General features: G+C 30.4%; 1 long non-coding RNA gene across 7 annotated transcripts; it reads left to right on the top strand.

Annotated features, from left to right (window-relative positions):
* Nucleotides 1-6: 6 nt before the first annotated feature.
* Nucleotides 7-3,675, top strand: LOC132039696 (uncharacterized). 7 transcript variants are annotated; one of them, XR_009410449.1, is made up of 3 exons: nt 7-279; nt 1,296-1,613; nt 2,021-3,675. It is a non-coding gene; the product is annotated as an uncharacterized LOC132039696 (long non-coding RNA). The 7 variants fall into 7 exon arrangements; XR_009410448.1 differs by having other exon boundaries at nt 1,285-1,613; XR_009410451.1 differs by having other exon boundaries at nt 7-1,431; nt 1,538-1,613.
* The last annotated feature ends 5,489 nt before the right edge of the window (nt 3,676-9,164 follow it).

Genomic DNA, 9,164 nt, shown 5'->3' with positions numbered 1-9,164 from the left:
CACATCTATCACATTTCTACACTTCACTTGCTTGCTTTCATGGTTGAAGAGTTTATTCTCTTGGAAATCCTACCCTTATATTGTTTTACTATGCTTTACATTGAATCTGAAGAATGTTGCATTTGTGCAGAAACATTAACTTCTACTTATTATCAGCTTAATAAACATTAACTTCTAATTATTTCAGCTACACATGATATATGTATTTTCATGATATTTTCAATATATCATATTAATCGAAAGAGGTAAGATTTTGTTTAGCGGGGTTAATAGAAAGAGGTAAGATTTTCTTCCCCTTTTACATTACTCAATTTGTCATATTTATATTTCATTTCTACTTTTTCTTCTGGAATTTCAAAATTTAGCAGTTCTCTTTGTTTTTGTGTGTGGCGATGGTGTTGTCTTGCTTTTTTTTTTTTTTTTTTTGGCTCCTTTTTGCCACTTTTGTTTTGAATCTGGTATATTGACTACAAATGCGAAGGTATTCCTAGCGTGTAAAGGTTGTTGGAATAAAATTAGTAGTTTTAAGTTCTCTCTAACAATAGGAAAGGTTTCTATGATGCTTAGTGTAAAGTAAGCAAAGTAAGCGAATCAACAGGAGGAAAGATCACATTTGGTCTAGGAGCCGAAAGAGCTCAACTGACTTAGTTGTAGAGGGCGACTGAAAAGGAGGCTAGACACAGGGAGAGCGGTGGGCAGAGAGAGATTGTGAAAGAGTAAAGGAAAAGTCATCTCATGACCGAAACTAAAACCAGTCAACTTGCCAATCAACTGACCTGCTTTCCTACCCTTTCAATTTCACTGTTTGGGAGTAGAAGATCAGGAGATTCAAGAGAATGGTTTGAAAGCCTCACTTTGTGGAGAGGACTGGGTACAATGGACATAATTTAGTGTCGCGATATAAGTGCTAGAACATTTGAGACAAGTTCTTAAATTTGTTTACAGTGCATTCTTTTAATTCCATTTGAATCTAAATTTTACAAGTATCTACGCAAAAAGAATATTCATCGGTAGGTTTGAAGTTCACCTATTGCAAGCCAATATGCTAAAGTTTTTGGTAGCTGGATGAAAATGATGCAATATGCGTTAAAGCTTTTTTTAGTTGAATTACTTCTTTAGCAAAGTATACTTATTTTGTTCTTTGCTATTGCCCATCTTTTCCTTTTTTGTTCGTTGGTCGAGGAAATTGTTGGCTTAACTGTTCATCTTTTTGTAAAAAGGAAAGGTATATAGTAGAATCTCTTTGTATAAATATTGTACAAGCACTAATGTGTGCTCTTTCAGTTTTCGTCCAGGTATTGGCATGGGGTCACTTGGCAGTAATCTCAGCTTCGAGTGAAGCTCTTCCTACTCTTATGGCATGTGTTCTTCTTAGCAGTGTTAGAGCATCCATTACAGAAAATATGACATTTACTACTTTGACTAATGCGGGTGTGACACAAGAAGTTTGTTCCTACAAATACAATTGGTGTACTGGTTCTATGCTCTAATATTTTCTCCTAATAGGTTGCATCATTGTTTTTCCCTTCTTGCTCAGGGGTATTGCTTCAATTATCTTGCAGAGTTTGTCGCCAAAACATGGGACCTGTTTCCACTCAAACTAAGGTCTATAGGTGAGTGCTTCTTACTTCTTCGTATTTGATTGAGTTATATCAAATTAAAGTAATACAGAAATAGTAGATTATTATATTAGGAATAGGTTTATAAAGCAATTGTTGTTCTTATGTAGAATACACGTAAAAGATGTTGAATATTAATATTGGAAGTTTAGGTGATGTGAAGCATGACCTTGGATAACCAACTTCAAATACAGCTCCGCGCATGATAAACTGGCCTGTCCTGCTACTCTTACTATTTTTTGTCCTATAAACATTTCTTAACCTCCTCTTTTAACTTCTAGCAAAATGACATTATTTGTGCTAACTATTTTAGAACAGGTTGCAAAGGATTATCTAAATTGGATTAAAACCAGTACTACATAGTAAATTGAGTAAAGTCAGATCTTTTGGACTTTTTTCAGGAGATAATGATGACCAACAATTTTGAAGGAAGTTGGCCTGGATAGCTCTTCAACATGTCCTTATGATTCTGTAGTTTCAGATTGGCTGAGGAAGCAGCCTGTAGGAGGTATTCCCTTCCAAATTCATACAAAAAATCCCTCTTCCTCCCATCCCCTAAAAACAAAAAAGGTTCAATAAAGAAGTTGAAAACATTAAAACATCATCCTCAGCCTCTGCATTTGAAATAAATGTAAAGGTTGAAAGTTTTCTGTGGAAATAGAAGGTTTAAATTTATTTTAATTTTGATTAACAGCAGCCTCATTGTGCTTCAACATGGAATATTCTATTGAACATTTTACTTATTTCCTTTTTCTGGAGAGACCAAGGGGCTGATGGGCCTTTTTCATCTGCTATTATGCTGATTGATGACATTGGTCTCTGTTAGTAGATAAGTTCCCTCCCAGCTTGACAGTGCCACTCTCTCTAAAAGACCCACTTCGATAAGGTGAAAACCCTCAAGGCTGCAATTTATGTTGACAAGTCTCCATCGGAGGTTAACGCTGGCGGAATTTATGTATGATAAGTTTTTGAATTTAATAAAGAGCTCCATTATAGTATCAGTTTATCTTGCCAAATGTCATTCAGAAAGATGGCATACTACATTCATCTTTCTGAAATATTCTTTGATTACAAATAATTGTTTCACCTATTAACAGAAGGAACATCTATATAATGGTTGAACAAAATAAATTTTCTTTAGTATTAGTTCAGAAAACCAAAGCAAGTTGCTCTGTAATAATCATAGGTTTGCAGCTCCCAAGTTGTAAATCATGTCTCCTTTCTGAAAATATAGTTTGTATTCTTTAGATTCTTATTTCAGTTCAGATGTCAAGCATTTTGGTCTTTGTTAGTGGTGTATATAATGTAGCATTAGCTGAGGTTTAAAGAGGGTGATCTCATGTTAGGATTGTGTCAATTCTTCAACTTTGATTTAGAGGGTTAACTCTTGAACCTTGATTTGGGAACTCTGTGATCTGATGTTGCTGATTTGTTGCTAAATTTTAGAGGTCCTAACTGACCCTTATACATGATTCTGAGCTGGGAATATCCTATTGTGTGGACTATGTCCTTTATAAAAAAAATATATGTGCCATTGTGTGGACTATTAACAGTTTTTCTTTAATGTATGTCTTTCAGGGGTGCTGCAACAAGGAGAGGGAAAAGATTAAAAAACTGTTCTGAAAACATATGATTAATGTTAATTGCCCTTGTGGATCCCAAAGCTAGCTATAATATAATGACATTATATGGTTAAATAGTATGACAAACTTGGTCATTTGTTGAAAATTTTGCAGATTAATGATGGTTGCCAATGGAGAAAATGTGGTCAGAAAATGGCAAAAGAGAATTCATATTCACGAGCTTATTGTTTTTGCACAAGGCTGTTGGAAGAATAAGAAAAAAGCACATGTCTGAAATTATTCAATTTCATCGTGGATATTACTGTTTATTGGATAAACTTTTTTGTTTCTTATAGTCTTTTGGTTCAAATTAAGTGCATTGGTTATTTGCTTACCTGTAAAGTATTACTTTAGGAAGACAATTTATTATGATTTAATAAAATATTAGTGTTTTAATTATAGAAATATTTTTATTGCTTTGATTATTATTATTATGAATGAACCGGTTTAGTTATTGATTATTTTAAAATCCATATTAGTTGAAATCTAATTATACAAAAAAATGTAGAACTCAAATTTTTTGGTGAAGTGTAAAAATTAAAAAAGAAATAGCGGAGGTTATAACTCCCAGAAAATGAAGTAAAATTATTATGATAGGCAGTTCTATTCTAATAAAAATGTTTATATTTGAGAATTTGGGGATTTCCATCCAAATAGGGGCAAATTTTAATTATCATGTGCATTTATAGGATACATTGAAATATATTCTACCCTAATAAGTTTACAACAATATCAAATATTTTAATATAAGAATATCACTTATTATAAAATTACTAATGTCATCTAGAACCGCGCTTCGTGCAGCCACTTCAATATTGTAGCACTGGATGATATATTTATTTCCTTTAAACAAAATAAGTTTTAAATATTTTGTTAAAATATTATGGTTTAATATACTCTAAAAATAGAATTAAAAATTATAACCTAAAGAAAGAAATCAGTTGTTAAAGTAACTTACTAAGGTGATTGAATGAATTCCAGCATTATTAACTGAGTGTAGATATTAAATGTTGCCTATGATGGTAAAAAATTATTCATATCCGGTATTTACACTAAATTATACTAATTTACTGTGTTAAGTTATAAATTAAAAGGAAAATAGGTAACTAGTTAATGATTAGTGATAACAATGTATATAAATATATATGTCAACTAATTTATTAGTTTGGTGTAAACATGGATAAATTCTGACCATCTGCTGTTTGTAACTCTTTTAGTTATGAGATACGTTGGCTAGGAACAAATTTCTATTTCCAATTTTATTAAAATAATTAGATTAATATGCTCAGACGAATAAGATAATAATTTTGACAACTAATTTCTTTTGATACCGACCGTGCATCGCATAGGTACAAATACTAGTTTCAAATAAGGAAGAAGTTAATTTTAATTAATTTTAAAGTCCTACGTATAAATTTTTTTTGTGACTACAAATTATCTCCTTAAGGGTAAAATAAGAAGTTTAAAGTCAAATTGTTACTAAATATAGAAAGATATCTAATTTTTTTTTAAAAAAAAAAAAATCAATATTAGAGTGTTTGAACATGAAATTTTTTATTAATAAGTCGGTCAATCAACTAAGTGTTAATTCCGAATTAGTCAGTGTTAATTATATAAATCTGGGGTTTGAAGTTTTTTAATTAGATAATTTTCTTATTGATAGATTTTTCAACAAGAGACTAACTTTTAAAATATTTTACAGCAAATAGCCATAATTATAAATAATATTTTTTAACTTTCTTTTACTATGATTGAGATTGACTGGTAATAACGTCTGTGCACGTTCACAAAGACTAGTCTATATCTATCTAGCTACATATATTAAAAGTACGAATAGTTTTTGCTAAATGTTGAAAGACAAAAACATCCTCTAAATTTTGATCGACTTTATGCCCTTAAATATTTGTATAATTTAGGAATATAATCGTAAATCACCCAATGATGAAATTCTTTTTTAATTTAAACTACACATACGCGAATCCTACGAAGTTGATATTGGATACAATTCTTTTAATCACTATCACTACGTTGAATTTTACTAAAACTAGAATACATAGTAGTGAAGAATTATTGTTAGAGATCGGAGACCAATTCTATTCTACAAGAAAATAAACACCTAAAACCTACTCATACGTCTATATATAAAGGATATAGTTATTTGTTTATCTATCTATCTATATTATTATAAAAGCATGGATATAAATGTTGGTTGATCAAAATATCCTTAAAATATTGAACGACTTTTATACCCTTTTAGCTTAATTCTACCATATTTTCATTGACTATTTTGGCAAATTAAAAAGATATCACCGATTGAAAATAGAGTCCTAAACAAAAACTATTTTTGAATATGATTAAGAATTTGGACACTCTAGCATAGTGGGTAACATATTCGTCTAATTCCTCATCAATTGTTGTTGTTATAGACAATCTTTTGTTTGTCTATATACATACAGGAAGACATGTGATTTAAGGATTGAAGCAAGCGAGGTTTGGAGTAAATTTTTCTACATACTTCTTATTATTTCATGACGCTCTCAATAAACAGAACTCTCATTAAAAAGACTTCTGGTGTGTGTTTCAATATAAAGTTACATGTACACAAAAATCTTAATTACAGAGATCATCTATATGAAGGAAAATAGTGTTGGAAATCTTACGGAAAATACTTGATCACGAACCTTGTTGGGAAATACTTGATCACGAACCTTGCATGAAATTCTTCAAAGCTTGAGGCATGTCAATTAAGACACTGTCCTTAAGGATATTTCACCCGGTATGAGTATATCCCTCAGAATTCAACAAGTTCTTCTAGTACAAAACTAGAAACCAGAATCTAACAAAGATTAAATAGTATAAAACCCAGCACAAGATAATATTAGAAGAAGAAAGTTTATTTCTTGGTTTCTCTACATACAAAAGAAGAAGGACTAGATCATCTATAGTTAAGAAACCATACTAGATCATATATAGGTAAGAAACCATCTCATAATATGGCTGAAGATGCCCAACGTACAGATCAAAAGTTAATGGCAGTAATGGTGATTAAAAGGCTTATAAAGAAGGGGTAATTTTAAGGACAATAAAGTGAGTTAAAAGGCTAATCATGAAGCAAAAATATGTTACGGTTGGAGGCTATACGTTAGTACTATATGAAAGAATAATTAACATAGTAAAGATTGAAGTTAGATATTTTCTTTTGCGATACCATATTTATTTTATTTTTTTAACACATAGTTGGTAGAATACATGAGTTGTGACTTTTTGCAAAAGAACAATAAATGTGTGTCAACTCAAGAAAGCTAATCTCTGTTTCAGTGGCATGGACATTAAAAAAATGAATGATATTTTCATTGTCATAATATTAACATTAATTTTCTCTGTCTTTGTTCCTAACTTGCAATAAGCTAAGAATTCACATCATATAAGGAACCGAAGATATATAATTTTGATAAAGATGAAAGTATTGATTTTGTATGATTTTAGTTAGTAGATGTATTTTTAAGGTATATGACCATTTTACCTTCTTATCTTCGATGGTGATTTTAAATAAGTCCAAAGACTCCAAATTGGCTTCAAGCTCTCTCCTTCTCCATCACAAAATTGGTAGACTAACTCCTTTCATATCCAACTTATGTAGAATTATGATAATTTTGACAATCTTTTTAAATAATTATCAATTTTTTAAAATTAAACGTAGAAATTCAGTCTTTAACTCAAAAGACATTAAGTAAATAATCATATTTCGAATCAATTATGAGACTAGATTCTCAAGAGGTTGTATTGAGTTGAGATGCAAGTGCAAAAACCAGCTATCCTTTTAAAATTATATAACAACCATTTGATTTAGCAGTCGAGCAATTAACAATTCTATGTAAAATTATTAATTAAGAAACTTACAAACATTACAGCACCAACCCTGTCAAAATACAAAAAGCACTAGCTAATTAAATTGGAATTGGAAGTGAATAAGCCTCAAGTTTTGAGGAATAAATTTTGATAACCAACCACATTCAAGTAATTTCTTAGCTAACGAACTATTGTGGATTACAATACTAGAAATTTCAAATGCCTTGAATTTTAAATTGATAACTAACCGTGGATGATTAATGAATCTCAGTTTAGTTCTTTTATGAATAAAGAAATTGATCCAATTGAACACCAGATACTGTGAGCAAATCTTTACTTACATTGATTCATTACACTTTTTAATACTCCTAATACGTTTTAATTATCAGCCATTGTCACAGGCCCAAAATATGATGAATTTTTCTTATGGTAATTTAGTTTTTTCATGTATATATGTTGGTTTAGTTGTTTTATCTTTTTATAAATTTGTAAGTCTAGAGGTAGCTCAACTATTGCAGCTTCTCATTTCACGGGATTAAGAGTACTTTAAGTATGAAATTGACATCAAAATCATATTATATATAACTCATTATGTTGTTTTCGGTTTTCACTTGTGTTGGGTGAAGGAAACTTATGTTGGTTATGACTGGAGTCTTGGATTCCACCCATCCGGAGTTGAAAGTATGTGTTGTTAATGTTCACGCATATTGTCTTCTAGACTTTTATGTTATTACTATTTTAAAAAAAAAAAAAATCATCAAATTGTGATGTTCATTTCTTAATATATATTAAGTAGCAAATACCTTGTGGAGATACGTAATAAAAGAGAAGAAAGTAAAGCTAGTGATATGCGCATATGTGAATTGTCACGTCAATACCTTTTTTCAAGATAATATGCATAATCTTCATCTCCAATTATGTGAATAGAAACTATAATAATTATAAGAACACTTATTTATGGTTATTTTTACCGATAGGACATGACAAGGCATATGGCTTACTAGAAAATGTTTCATAAAATTAACCCGTTGGTCGCCGTTAAATCACAATGCTTGCGTTCGCAATTATTCACATTATAACTTTTTTAGCATTTTTTTATATTTTCATGTTAAAGCTTTCGGGTGTGTTCCTAACAAACTGCATTTGCAAGGATTTTGAGGACCAACACTTCCTATAATTGAATTGTTGGTCATATGCATATTCCCTTTAGGTTACAACCTAATCAAACGTTCTGATGCTTTAAAAATGTATTTTGATTGAAAAAACTTATCTTTTATTAATGTTATTACATCAATTGTGTTTATACAATAATTTTTCTTTTATGCAATTGTACAATATAACTGACAGGGAATAACGTGCGAGGCACGTTCATAGAGATTAGTATTATTTTAAAAGTATGAATATAGATGTTGGCTGACTAAAATATCCTTCAAATATTAAACGACTTTTATTTCCTTAATAAGCTCTAATCCTATTTCTTATTAAATGAACTACCTACGGAACGTAAATATCTAATCCTATTTTCCAATTGTACTACCTAACAGTGTAAGCATTATCCTATTAGGACTAAAGTTTGTCCAATCCTACGTGACCTACCTAACAGAACCTAAGGATTATCAACTCAACTAGGAAATTAACTCACGTTTTACATTTGAGCTTCTCCTTTTCTTTTTCAATTTGAACGGTAACCTATTTTAATTGGATATGGGAGTCAAACACTTCTATTGTAAAAAAATAAAAATAAAAACTCATTTTTCCCATTCTCCATAGTAAACTTAGCTTTAGTACTACTTCAAAAAGAAGATAACAAAATTCAATAAATTTCTTGAAAGGTATTATTTTTTCTCATGTATTACTTCTTTCAATTATTATAATTTTTTTCAACTTTCTGTAGTTTTTCGGGTGCCAATGTTGGGGCATTCTAATAATAATTTTGGCTTTTGTGGAAGTATTGTTAACTGTTTATGCGGGATTACGCCATTGGAATTTGTAGGAGTTTTGATAACAATGAGACCCAGCTAAGGCTTATGATGATTACACAATCCAATTATGTGGTATAAACTCATTATCAACT

This window comes from Lycium ferocissimum, chromosome 12 (assembly GCF_029784015.1).
Source record: "Lycium ferocissimum isolate CSIRO_LF1 chromosome 12, AGI_CSIRO_Lferr_CH_V1, whole genome shotgun sequence".
NCBI classification, from domain to species: domain Eukaryota; kingdom Viridiplantae; phylum Streptophyta; class Magnoliopsida; order Solanales; family Solanaceae; genus Lycium; species Lycium ferocissimum.
The sequence above is the reverse complement of the archived record's forward strand: the minus strand, read 5'-3'. Positions and strand labels throughout refer to the sequence as shown.